The sequence below is a fragment of the Platalea leucorodia genome (assembly GCF_965183815.1).
Source record: "Platalea leucorodia genome assembly, chromosome: 4".
In the NCBI taxonomy this organism is placed as follows: Eukaryota; Metazoa; Chordata; class Aves; order Pelecaniformes; family Threskiornithidae; genus Platalea; species Platalea leucorodia.
The window spans coordinates 47,067,296-47,081,723 of record NC_138826.1 but is presented as its reverse complement, the minus strand read 5'-3'; the positions used below and the strand labels follow the sequence as shown (position 1 = coordinate 47,081,723).

Sequence of the window (14,428 nt, the reverse complement as noted above, 5' to 3'; positions counted from 1 at the left end):
ATCAACACAACCTGTCTTCAGTTCTGTATCTTGTTTCAGGTCTGTCAGCTATCTTTTCACTGTACGCTTCTACTAGATCTAACTCCATAGGTCTGCGGTTTAGGACGTTGCTAAAATTGCAGAAACTTCTCCAAAGTAAAATTCTGAGCCATTTTCTATTCTGGCCCTTCTGACAGATGCCTTCCCTACCAATCCTAAAGATAGTTCTGGTCTATTTTTGAGATTAGTTTCATGTGCTTGAAGTTCAGTATACTCTCTGACATACTATACTGAACAGCCTCTCAGTGAAGTGTCCCTCTGTATTAATTGTTATCAGTATTCCTTGCTTTTGAAACAAACACTTGACAGATGAGCTGGCAGTATCAGTTACTACTCAGTTACTGCCCACAGATGCCATGTATTTCTACATCTGCCCTTTTCTTAGTCCATTAGTGTCACTTGTCTTGAATATCTGATCTCAAATGTCCCCTAGGTCTGGAGCTTATGGGTTCCCTTCCCCCTTTCGTGGAATGTGTTGAAAGGACCAGTTCCTTCACAAAAATTGTTGATCACTGTCATGGGTGCTTCCTGGGGAACAATCTCTAGGGCTGCTGTTTTTTTCAAGGAAATACACTCTCATATCAACATTTCAAAAAGCAAACCAGACATTCTTGTGGCATATTCAGGGGCACCAGGGTCATGTTGCCCTTCATCAATGAATGGGACAATGAGAACTCTTTTCCTTTATGCCAGGAATCAGTCATATAGTGAATATTTAGTGAATATTTAGGAAAGCAATGCATGTCAATTATGCATTTCTACCATTTGAAGATGTCAGAGAAAATGTGAATGGGAAACATGCCAGTTTATTACAAATTGGAAAATCACGAATTTAATCCTTTTCTTCTTCTGAAAAACATATTTGTTGCCTCCTGAAAACAAACACCAACTTTGATCTTGTGGTTTAGCTCATGTGCTTTATGAAAATACATGTGAAAAACATGATCAACAGACTTTTCAATAGAAATTTTTAATACTCAGAAAATGAAGGCACACATAACAGCAAGTTAATGAAAGTGCTTCGCTATAGTCAGGTATTGTGGTCAGTGCTAGACGTGAGATGCCACATGGGGTAGAACAATATGTGTCTTGTGAAGTATGAATATTAAAAACAAAAAGAAAAACAAAAAAAAAACCAAACAAAACCCAAAACCAAACCAGACATCTGACAGTAAAATTTATCTCTCTGTGAGATTACTGACGAATTAAAATCATAGTTCTGCCTTCTTTAGTAAGTGCTAGCAATCTTTTATGACAAATGAGGCATGGAAAAGGTCTACAGGCTATACATACTTTGATTTTTAGCAGGAAAGAGCAGCAATTTTTTATATATATATAATTTCATTTCATTAAATATATCTTATGGAGAAATATGGTTTCATCACTGAGACTTTGTAATTAAGTAGTTGCCTGGGCTGGATACTGGATGCAGCTAGTAGAGGCAGGTATCACTGGCAATATTCTGCTGTTCCATACTTCAATATGTGGAAAAGAGTGTCTTTCAGCTTTCCCTGTTTTCCAGTGTTTGAATAGAAGTAGTCTGTTCAAACATCAAAATAGGTTTTTCTTCTGGACATGGAGAAGCCATGGAGACTGAGTAACTTTAAAAAGCACAGACCATAAAAGGCACCATAAAAAGATGGAATAAGTAAGCGTCTATTATTTAAAAGTATTTACTATGTAGGACTAGGATATTCTAAGGTATTTTCTCATTCAGGTTGCTCGACCATGAGTACGATAATGTAACAGGAATGACCTGTTTTCACTGGAAGCCCTAGTAATGATGATGTATCAGAAATTTCTCTCACTGTTCAAAGTAGATGGTGTTAAAAATGTAGACTACTTGAGATTGATTTTTATATTCTTTTTAAAACAGTCAATTACCTGTGTATCAAGGTAAAATAAAATCTTAAATACCTGCAGCAAATCACTTCCCATTTATGAGAAAGCACTTTCCCTCTATTTATTTAGCTTGCACTTTTCTTTCTGTACCTTGATGGTTTCCTTCCTTCCTGTCTTCTAAACAGTGTGAAACAGGCATTCGTGGATGGGGAGGGATTAAAGTATATGTGAAGTGAGGCTCAGATCACACATTTCCATCTCTAAATTATGACTTGCCAATATTCCTTTTTGTGTCTTCCTGAGGGAACAGTATCAATCAAAGAGATACCACTGGACATTCTGTGTAATGTTTTCATGCTTGGATGTAGTTAAGGGAGATATATTTTACTGTGGTCCTTAATTTTGTTAGTCTGCATATTTTCCATTTTGATTCAAATAAAAGAAGAAAAAAGACAGACAAGGAATAGAAATCCTTAATTCTGTAGTTCAGTTGCATGCATGTTCCTTTCCTGGGCTGGACTTCTTTTATTCTACTCAGTAAACCCTTAAGGATGTGCCTTAAGGATGTGTTGCCTGCAGTTTTCCTTTGTGTAGAGTATATTGTGCTGCAATTTTTCCCATAGTTTAAGAAAACAAAGGAGCTGCTAGTGTAATTGCTGAGACAGAACAGTACTGAAAGTGTCACACAAAAAGGAAAGAACTCAGTTAAATGTTTCCTCTGTGCTTTTACACATTGATGTTTGTCGTGATGATTTTATGTGAAGCTATGAAACAAATCTTGCATTTGTAGATGCAACAACATTTAAGATGATGAGCAGAGTTAGCCCCATGTCCTTAATTCTTTTCCACTCTACTTTATCATGATGTTGGCCGTCATTTGTATGACAAATAGTAGTTTGAAATCTGTTGGATGGTGCATGAAATCTTGTGCCCTTTTTTTTGAGACACTCAGAAAAGTACAGGTTTAGTTTCAATTTGAAAACAATTTGCTGAAAAGTCAGGCAGAATAGAAGTTCCATTTGCTAGAACCCAGTTTTTTTAAGCGTATGATACTTCCAAGAACAGCTTGTGGACAAGCAGAAGACTGGTGTGACAATAGTAATAAGCTGCTGGAATGTGATAGATACCTTACCTTCTCCAGTATTTGGATGATGCATTTGATGTGTTTTGCATAGCCTTCTGTGAAAAGTACCAGTGAGACCCCCAACAATTCCTAAAATCTCAAATGTAAAGAGTACTTTTCTTGTATAGCAAGTGATAGTTTTTTTGCCAGATAAAATGTTTATTTCATTCAGCAACTTAGTTCCGCAGTCAGGAAGTATAACTTTCTATTATTCCAAATCTTTTTTTTGTATCTACTCATAATGTGCAGCATGTTTATATAATAATGCTTATTCTATGAACTTTGATTATTTATTTTTTCCCCTCTTGTAAACAAAAGAGGTTCTATGTTTTTCCCGTATAATGGTAGTAATTGTGAAACCTGTTTAATGCCTGATCTTGAAGGGAGCATATGCAAAATAGATTCTTAGAGAATTTTGAATATTTGCATTTGTAGGAGACATTAGCCAATTTTTGCAGTGAGAGTAGTAGGTACTTGAATAATCCTGAAGACTTGCAGACTGTAAAAATGAAGAATGCAGTGGACTTAACCTTTCTGGTTTATTAATTCCAACTGTGATAGGTTTGGAAATTCTTGAGAGTATATATCACGTCTCCTTCTTTGGGCATTTCCTCTCATTTCTCAGAAATCTTGCAGTTTGCTGCTGTGGGAATAATTGTTTATTCATTCCCTCCAAAACAAAATACTTCCTATCAGTCATTGCTGTTACATTTTCATCCAATTCACTTTGCACCTAACATCCTTAAACATAGTTCATCTAGATGTGTCTTTTCAGGTCTGCCTCTTTTCTGCCAAAAGCGTAGTTAGACTTTCTCAGAACTTTTTTATTCTCTGGTAGTTCTTGATTATGTAAGCGGAAAAAAAGTCTTTATTAGAATCCTGTTGTCAATTTGAGTCATTTGTTCCTAAATTCATAATACCTCCTTGATTTCTGTGTATATAGAGAGAATTAGAGTGAAAAGATCAAGAATCAGCTATTCCTGTGCTGGGAAGACTTTTTTTTGTTTGGTTGGGTTGGTCTTTTTTCCTTAAATCCTAAAAAGTTTGATTTATCCTTGCTCTATGTTTTGGATGTGTTGACTTTGTATCCCGTATTGCTTAGTATTTACCTTCCAAATTAAAAGTTATATTGCTAAGATCCAAAGGCATATCTATTTTTTGAAAAAATGTAAAACCTTACCAGAGTCTTTTAACTTCATTTGAATCTGCCTACTATCGCAAGCTAGTTAAAGGATGATTTTGCTGTCCCTTTGCACTGTTAATTCAGCCAGGATACTTTCGGAGTCTTAACCAAAAATCTTATTTGGAAATTGCATTTGCTTCCTTGGATTTGTCAAGTTCCACTTGAAAGTAGCTCTTTAATGTGATTTTTGCTTTCTGTCTTTTGCTTATATAACAAGTTTCCTTAAAATATTCATGACTTTTTATGAATTTATATCATCAATTCTTGTCAATACTGAACTAAGTAATATAGTATGATTTTTCTCCTCAATTATTTTTCTGTCAGCTATTGTTGAAAAAAAAATTTTTCCCCTCTGTTTTGCTGTCTTCTCTAACTGAACATTTTGCTGTTTATATTGCTCATATTTTAGGAGTTCATTTCCTTTTATTTTTCCTGATAGATGGAGCAATTCTGTGAGAACTCATACAGGCTGTGAAATGAATTAGATCACAAAAACAGAAGGGCTAATTAATACTTTTTTTTTTCTTCATATTTTTACTGAAGTTCCTTATTCCTGTATCATTAGGACCTCAAAGGTTGTGGGTTTTTTAACAGTCTCTATTACTATGTACGCTTTCTGAGAAAAATATTTTCGTTATTAGGTGACTTTGTATAGCTTCTTACTTTATTTATAAAAACAATAAAGCACATGTGCAGCAAAATATTTTGAGCTTAATTTCATCCTCTGATGTGTCTCAAATAATACAATTTACATACTGTCTGTATACTGCTGAGTGGAACCCTGAGTACAAGTATAGGCTTAGTTATTTTATTACTGCTATTATGATTTTTCTTTATATTTTCATTATTTTAACTTTTCTGGTTTAATAATGTTTTGCTGATTCCTGAGCCTTCTCTTAGAAAAGTTTTGCTGCTTTCTTAGCCACTTGGACCTCAAACTGGCAAAAAGATACAGTTCAACCATGCAGTAATAAGTTATAATTTGAGGAAGTGGAAATATGTAACAGATGTTGGAATTCTTCAGACAGATTTTCCACCTTGCACTGCCAAACACTCAGATGCCACAGATAGTGAGGACAATGTTGGAAACCAGTTATGATTACCAGATCTTGTCATTTGACTTGGGCATAGTTTAGCAGTGGTGAAGAAAAGGTGCAGTATAAAAGAATATGCTGTTAAATATAGATAGCCTTTCTACAGGAGCAGAAAACTATTATTAGTGTTTTAATAAGACTGTCTTTTTCCTCAGGATAATATTTTGAATAGGATGTAGAAATGGACACATTTTGATAGCATTACAAAATCATGATGCTATAACTGTGTATGTCATCTCCCTCTCACATAGAGATAAAGTTTCCCACGAGCTGTATTACTTCTTCCTACTGTTAGATTCCTTCATGAGAGACAGAAATAAAAGTAGAACTTTGTGGGTTAAGGTTTTTTATTAAAATAGGTGAACAAATTTGAATTTGAATTCTTAAAAAGCCCAATCCAGTCGTTTATTATTCCTGCTGATGAATGAAGTACTGAAACGTTTGCTAAATGTTTCTGAAGATAGTTTTTGCCAAATCTCAAGGGACAGGGATTGTTCTATGTCCATATGTAATGAAGGTAGAAAAAAAAATATATTGGAGATGAGAGATAAAGTCTTATTATGCCTGTGTTTTTTCTGTTAAACTACTAACTACAATGCAGTTTCCTTAGATTAAAAAATTCAGTAGATTTTTGTTACAGGAAAAATTAGTCATTCACTCAGGGTGAATTAGACATACATATGTCTTACTAGACTTTTTCAGAATGATGCCATTAAAAGAAAGTTCCAAGTGTCATTTCATTAGTGTGTGAGAACTGTTTCCTCAGATGAAAGATCTGTGAAAGTGTGAAAATCATTACTTTGTTGCAGTGATACTACAAATAATGCAAGATTTTTTTTCTGTTTAGTATTAGGATATTCATATTAACTTTGGTTATTCTGTGATGTTGTTTGCTGTTTTGTTTTCGAATCATTATCTAACTGACTACTTTTACATAAGCTGTGAATAGCAGCTAACAACATCAATTTATCCATACTGTATTTGGTGATCTGTGCATGATGATTTACTCAATATTGTGAAGGAACCAATCTGCAGAAACATAAATTGAATGCCTGTTAGTTATAGCAAAAGAATTGCATCCTTATTTGTGAATGAAATCCTGTCTCGTTTCCTTTTAAATGAAGCAGTACAGGGCCCAGGAAGAAACTACCTGTATTTTTAAAAAGCATTTTGGTTCATGCAAGACACCCTATTTTCCATTTTTCTTTAAATTCGCAGTTTAGGATTAATAGGAATATGCAAGGAATTATAACTGTACTAAATTAGAATTAGTTATTAATAGCTTTAATACAGTGTTTTAGCTGTAAAATATCTCATATCCTGCATTATTACATTCACTCCATGAATTATTATAATACATACTATATAATCCTTCAAAAGATGCTTACCTGAAAGAAAAATGTCATGATTCCTCGGAAATAAATTTATTATATAAAAAATACAAAAAAGACTGACTAGTTGCTATTGTGATTAAGTCTGTTTACAATGTCTTCTGTGACTCACATTCCAGGAAAAAAAGAAAGATTTTTTTTATTTCTTTTTTGTAGGAATCAAGAAAAACCACAGGACCTCTGTATTTATATTTGAATCTACATCAAACGATTTTCATTTGGAACCATTGCCTAGAGAATTTCTTGCAGGGAGAAAAATATTATAACCTATTTTTGAATGGCTTTTGTTTTAAGTTGGTTTTCAGAATACTCTTCTTGACCCTCTCTTGCTACTTTCCAGAGAGTAGGGTAGAAATAGTAGTATTTCTCTCTATTTTGGAATACCACTTCTCTAAAAAGTTTTTTTCTTTTATTGGAAAACACTTTATTTTGTCTCATTGAACCATCACGTTCCACTACAATTTGCTCTTGAGAATTTTTACGCATCAGAATTTTGCACTCCTAACCCCTAACTCCTTGTCTAAGGAATAAAAGGAAGCAAATTACAGCTTTGTCAGAAAGAGGGCTAGGTAAGGGTGCTGGGCTATGGAAATTAGTTTAGGCAAAGTGATGCGTTAAAGCGCTATATTATTTGTTGTACCTAAGCTATAGGTTTTTAGATCTGGCTGAGTATCTCTGCATAGTCTTCTACTGTCTACTGTGCCTTATAGCTAACATGCACAATGTGAATGTGCAGCCTAGCAAACTTACGCTGGCTGAAGTACGCAAAGGGGGAAAAGGACTTTGGCTCAGGAGCTAGCAGACCTCATTGAAAGAGCTTTAAACTAGATGCGAAGGGGCAAGGGGATAAAACCAGGCTTGCCACGGATGAGCCTAGGGGTGGCATGCCTGTGTTGGAGAAGAGATCTATAGCCCAAGTGAAGTGCATTTACACCAATGCACGCAGCATGGGCAATAAGCAGGAGGAGCTGGAAGCCATTGTGCAGCAGGAAAACTATGATGTGGTCGCCATCACGGAAACATGGTGGGATGATTCGTGCAACTGGAGTGCTGCAATGGATGGCTACAAGCTCTTCAGAAGGGACAGGCAAGGAAGGAGAGGTGGTGGGGTAGTCTTGTACGTTCGAGAGTGTTTTGACTGTCTAGAACTCAACGACGGTAATGATAAGGTTGAGTGCTTAGGGGTAAAGGTCAGGGGGAAGGCTAACAAGGCAGCCATCCTGGTGGGAGTCTGTTATAGATCACCCAACCGGGATGAGGAAACAGACGAAGTATTCTACAAGCGGCTGGCTGAAGTCTCACAATCTCTAGCCCTTGTTCTCGTGGGAGACTTCAACTTAGCAGATATCTGCTGGAAATACAACACAGCAGAGAGAAAGCAGTCTCGGAGGCTTGTGGAGTGTGTAGGAGATAACGTCCTGACGCAGCTGGTAAGTGAGCCAACCAGGGGAGGTGCCCCACTGGACCTGCTGTTTATGAACAGAGAAGGCCTGGTGGGTGATGTGGTGGTCGGAGGCTGTCTTGGGCTCAGTGACCATGAAATGATAGAGTTTTCAATTCTTGGAGAAGTAAGGAATGGGGGCAGCAAAACCGCTACCCTGAACTTTAGAAGGGCAGACTTTGGATTGTTTAGGAGTCTGGTTAACAGAGTCCCTTGGGAGGCAGTCCTGAAGGGCAAAGGAGTCCAGGAAGGCTGGATGTTATTCAAGAAGGAAATCTCAAAGGCGCAGGAGCAGGCCGTCCCCATGTGCCGCAAGTCGAGCAGGCGGGGGAGAAGACCGGCCTGGCTGAACAGAGAGCTTTGGCTGGAACTCAAGAAAAAAAGGAGAGCTTACCACCTTTGGAAGAAGGGGCAGGTGACTCAGGAGGACTACAAGGATGTTGTGAGGATATGCAGGGAGAAGATTAGAAAGGCAAAGGCCCAGCTAGAACTTAAACTGGCTACCGCCCTTAAAGATGACAAAAAATGTTTTTACAAATATATCAGCGACAAAAGGAGGGCCAGGGAGAATCTCCCTCCTTTGTTGGATGTAGAGGGAAACATTACCACGAAGGATGAGGAGAAGGCAGAGGTACTTAATGCCTTCTTTGCCTCAGTCTTTAATAGTCAGACTGGTCATTCTCAGGTTTTTCAGGCCCCTGAGCTGAGAGATGGAGATAGGACGCAGAATGAAGCCCCAGTTGTCGAAGAGGTGGCAGTCACCGACCTGCTCCTCCACCTGAATGCTCACAAGTCCATGGGGCCAGACGGGATCCACCCAAGGATACTGAGGGAGCTGGCAGAGGAGCTGGCCAAGCCACTCTCCATCGTTTATCAGCAGTCCTGGTCAACCGACGAGGTCCCAGATGACTGGAAGTCAGCAAATGTGACGCCCCTCTACAAGAAGGGTCGGAAGGAGGATCCCGGGAACTACAGGCCTGTCAGCCTGACCTCGGTGCCGGGGAAGGTCATGGAACAAATCATCTTGAGTGCCATTACGCGGTAACCTGCTTAGCGGATGAGGGGAAGGCTGTGGATGTTGTCTACTTGGACTTTAGTAAGGCCTTTGACAGTGTTTCCCACAGCATTCTCCTGGAGAAGCTGGCTGCTCACGGCTTGGATGGTTGCACTCTGCGCTGGGTTAAAAACTGGCTGGACGGCCGAGCCCAGAGAGTGGTGGTGAATGGAGTCAAATCGAGTTGGTGGCCAGTCACAAGTGGTGTTCCCCAGGGCTCAGTGTTGGGGCTGGTCCTGTTCAATATCTTCATTGACGATCTGGATGAGGGGATCGAGTGCACCCTCAGTAAGTTTGCAGATGACACTAAGTTGGGTGGAAGTGTCGATCTGCTGGAGGGTAGGAAGGCTCTACAGAGGGACCTGGACAGGCTGGATCATTGGGCCAGGGCCAACTGTATGAGATTCAACAAGGCTCAGTGCCAGGTCCTGCACTTGGGTCACAACAACCCCATGCAACGCTACAGGCTGGGGGAGGAGTGGCTGGAGAGCTGCCTGGCAGAAAAAGACCTGGGGGTGTTGGTTGACAGCCGCCTGAACATGAGCCAGCAGTGTGCCCAGGTGGCCAAGAAGGCCAATGGCATCCTGGCTTGTATCAGGAATAGTGTGGCCAGCAGGGCCAGGGAGGTGATAGTGCCCCTGTACTCGGCACTGGTGAGGCCGCACCTCGAGTACTGTGTTCCGTTTTGGGCCCCTCACTCCAAGAAGGACATTGAGGTGCTGGAGCGTGTCCAAAGAAGGGCAATGAAGTTGGTGAAGAGTCTAGAGAACAGGTCATACGAGGAGCGGCTGAGGGAGCTGGGGTTGTTTAGCCTGGAGAAGAGGAGGCTGAGGGGAGACCTTATCGCTCTCTACAACTACCTGAAAGGAGGCTGTAGCGAGGTGGATGTTGGTCTCTTCTCCCTAGTAACGAGTGATAGGACGAGGGGAAATGGCCTCAGGCTGCGCCAGGGGAGGTTTAGGTTGGATATTAGGAAAAACTTCTTAGTCAGGCACTGGAACAGGCTGCGCAGGGAAGTGGTGAGTCTCCATCCCTGGAGGTATTTAAAAGAAGGGTAGACGTGGTGCTTGAGGACATGGTTTAGTGGTGGACTTGGCAGTGATAGGTTAACGGTTGGACTTGATGATCTTAAGGGTCTTTTCCAACCTAAATGATTCTATGATTCTATGAAAACTTTCTTGTTGTACTAGAGTGGAGTTTTCACTGAGTTTTATTTTGGTCTCACACTGGTTTATCCACCATATTTCCAGCTCAGGACTTTTTTTTTTCTTTTTTTTTTAAGTCTATGTGTACCCACAACTTTTCATCAATTTCCGTTTTTGCACTTTAGTCCAGAAAGTCAGTAAGGTATATTGTTTAATAACAGCTGAATAATTGGATTCAAAGCCCCAACATGTTTAGAATTTTCTTACCTGTTTTCTGGTTCTTGGATTGTTGATTAATAAAGGAAAAACCTCACTTCAACTTCCATTTAGAAACTTTGTGGATACTGTATTACAGTCTACACAGGTTAGGTGCTTTTTTCCAAATGTAAGGCTCCATAAGTAGGTCTCCATCATAACTTTGACAGGAAAACTGGAATAGACTTGATTATTTTTCATAGCACTGTTAGGTCTGATGAACTCATTAGCCTACTTACGTGAGGCTGGTCACTCTTTCTTGAAGGCTTTTATTATGTTTACTTGTTGAAGCATGGGCAATATCCTCTTCACAGCTACAGTTACCAGGAGATCTCCAACTTTGACATCCAGATAAGCCTAAGAGAAAGTAGCCTCTACAACACTTGGAATCAAAATTCAGTGTATAGGTAGCTGGGAGTGGTGGCTTAAGTCTCAATGCTCTTCCTTTATTCCTTTAATGCTGTCTAACAGAGAGAGGAACATGTTCATAATTCTTACTTGTGGAGACTGGAAATGCTGAATGAGATTCATTCAACTTCCATCTGTTCATAGCTTTTATTCCTGTTAAGAAGGGGAAGGAGTTATGAGATAAGTTTGCTTAACTGTAGGCATTTATCTCCACATATATGATCTTTCATTCAGCAATCGTATCTATTAAGAAACCTTTACTATAGCTGAACAAAAATCTACAAGCTAAGTAAACGAACCTAAAACATCCTGTTATTCCCTGTTAGGTAAAAATACAAGAGAACTTGAAAGCTCATAAATGTTTAAGTGCTGAAGTGAAACCGTCACCTTTTATATGTTTTTAACCTTCAACTCCCTTTAATAACTTCATCTGAAAGACCACCTGAGGAAGCACTGACTGTATATAAATTTCATCGTGGTCATTTAGTACTAGAGTTCAAAGTCATTCTGCATATGTCTAGAAAATTAATGTGCCTAATGCTTCTATATAATAACTTCTACTTAGAAAGTATATGGATTATTTTAAAATGTGAAGTACAAAGCGAGTTGCCCTAATTTAAAGACTAGTTCCAGAGAGGTTACAATAGCTTGCTGTGCAGAGACATTTAAACTAACAGCTTGGCATTTTATTCATACATTCATTAATCATTTCCTTTGCATTACTGCTTTTTTTCAAAGTCTGTCAGCATGCTGTCATTATACAGAAATAGCTAAAATTTCCTTGATTGCTGTCAGAGGAGGGAATGCAGAGAAACCTTTGCTATCCATAACTTCCCACATTTTCTGCTCAAGTGTTACGCGTAATCTAGATACTTGAGTATGCCTTTGAAAGATCTTTGCTTCGGTAAAAAGGAATTCAGGTGACAAGGTGGTGCATTCTTTTCTATAAAATGGATTAATAATGCCACTGAGTTTGCTTTACATCATTTTAATAAGCACAGCTTTCAAGGAGATTCCATGGCTCTTTATGAGGGCTAATACTACTGTGGGGCACAGTACTGTGAAAAAATAGAAGTTCTTGATAAGTAATTAAATTGCATATTAATTACATGAAGAATGGAAGCTTTCATCCTTTTTGTTGTATCTATGATAACTATGCAATATGGGCTTTCTCAACTCAAGACCTGTTTCAGGAAGAAGCCGTTTCACATTATTTTATTCTGCTTTGTCTATTTCTGGTTACTTATTTCTTTTCATATAGTTTATGTAATTTAATAGCTGAAGGTACGTTTCTCTCTGAAAAAGAAAACTATTTGGCCAAATATAAATTCTGAAGCCAAATAAACAGTTCTTTAAGGTATTTCTCTAGGACTAGTGCAAGAAAATTTGCTTTATTGCATTCTATGGACAGCTGTTGCAACATTTCTGATGATATATGGACTTTTGGAAGTTCAGATATGCAGGTAACCATTTCTGGAACGATTATTCCACATGAATAAACATTTACATTATAATAGGAAAGGACATGCCAAGCTAGTCACAAGATGCTTACAGTCTTGAAATTATAAATTTTATGTTTCCATGAGAAATGGTGATACTATGTAATGTAAAAGAAGTTGCATTGAAATATGCTAGAAGTCATTAGCTTTTATTTTGAAAGCATTCTAAATGTGCTCACAAATAGTTACCTCTAGTATCTTCAAAAATAGGAACTAGTGTGTCCTTATACACAGATACAATTCTTAATGCAGTTCTTCCTGAATTTCTGCGAATTCCATAAAACTCAAAATATAATACCATATACATTTTCTAGTCTGCCAAGGACACAGGAGATCCTGAGCTCAATTAGCACCCTTCATTTTAATGGTAGTTGTTTACTCATTAGGCAACCTTTTGTAGTTAAAGTGGCAAGCATATTGTATTTTAAAGATTTTCCTTTATGCTAGCACAAGAAGCAAACTGATTTATTTTATACTGCTGTCTATATTTCCATTTGTTTGCTATGCTTTATCTCCATGGAACTGATTGAATTTGACAGATATGTCCAGGTGTTGTTAAACTCCTTATTACTGTAGCAACCAGCTGGAGTAACATTTTCTTGTTTTGTACAAACAGTTGATCTCTGGATTTAGTTGTGCACTCTTCTTTGCAATGAAGGAGATACGTTTTCAATTCAGAGATGTATTAAAGACCAGAACTTTTCAGGTTTCTGTATGTTTTTGTTCCGATACCTGTATTTTTCAGGATTGTAGGTCTACCACAGGTTTATGAAAAGTAAGCTGCTGTGTAGTGAGGTTAGGGTCGTGCAGAAGGCTTAGTCATGAAAGTATTTCGTCTGCAGGGAGAATAGACATTAGTTGTCTCTGTTGGCCATGTATAATGTTCTATATTGTATTAATACAAATGTCTGCATTATTTCAGGACTCCCAGGATGGACTTGAATGTTTTCTCATACATACATGTAAAATAAAGTTTCTAAAACTGCCCTGAAGTTTAAAGTCTGAAAATTGTAGTTCCATGGGGAATGTTGTAAAATACATCTGATAGCTGGCCCATTATGGCAACTTGAAATATGCATACACAGTCTTCATATCTAACCTAGAAATCTGATGGTCAGAGTCAAACTGGAATTAAATGCCTGCAAGTTTTGCACTAGAAATTCTAACCTTGCTGACCAAGTTGACTGCCATTCTGTTGTAGGTGTTTTAAAGATAGAGATGATTTTCTTTAATGAGTTCTCCTTAGAAAGTCTCTTGCTGATTCTTGACTGAAGCAAATAAAGTTTCAGTCTTTTAATTAACATTAGTAAACTTTGATTTGTGGCATATGTCTGATAAAATATTTGCATATGTTTGTCTTCTATTGTGTCATTCTTTCAAATAAAAATGAAATAACAGATTTATAGTCTGTGCAGTCAGTTAAGTGAAGAGTCATGGAGATCAATTAACTAATAAAATCCATTTATTGTTTCACCTTTGAGTCACTGGGAAAAAATAATTTCTGTAAGTGCCCTGATAGTTAAAGCTAATGTCTGAAAATACTGAGTCCACAAGAAAAGTTAGTTACACATCATTAAGTATAACCATGATGTGAATTTCACCACTCCTTCCACAGGTGTTTTCCATTAGAATATGTCTGCTCCATTCAGACCTATTTTAAGTAAACTCACAAGGAAATACCTCTTTACATGTTTATCCTGGAAGGGCAGATAGGTGTTTTATTTTATAAAGCAGTCTAGAAGTTTTCTATTCTATTCTTCAAATGAAAAAATATTTTTCAGAACATAGTATTGCAGTTTGGTAATGTATTTCTAGCTGCCATTAGAGGCACTTATAATTAAAACATAATAAAATTCATGAAACAGAAATGACTGTTTCTTAGAAATGCTGGTGAAAGGAGTATTTGCCTGCATAAGTGTTTGTGTAAAAAATTTTGTTTGTTATATACACTTTT

General features: G+C 37.8%; 1 protein-coding gene across 1 annotated transcript in view; it reads left to right on the top strand.

Annotated features, from left to right (window-relative positions):
* CCDC91 (coiled-coil domain containing 91) overlaps positions 1-14,428 on the top strand; it is a gene marked incomplete at its 3' end in the record, with an annotated part of 162,295 nt that overhangs the window by 93,548 nt on the left and 54,319 nt on the right. The gene's annotated exons all lie outside the window — the stretch shown is intronic.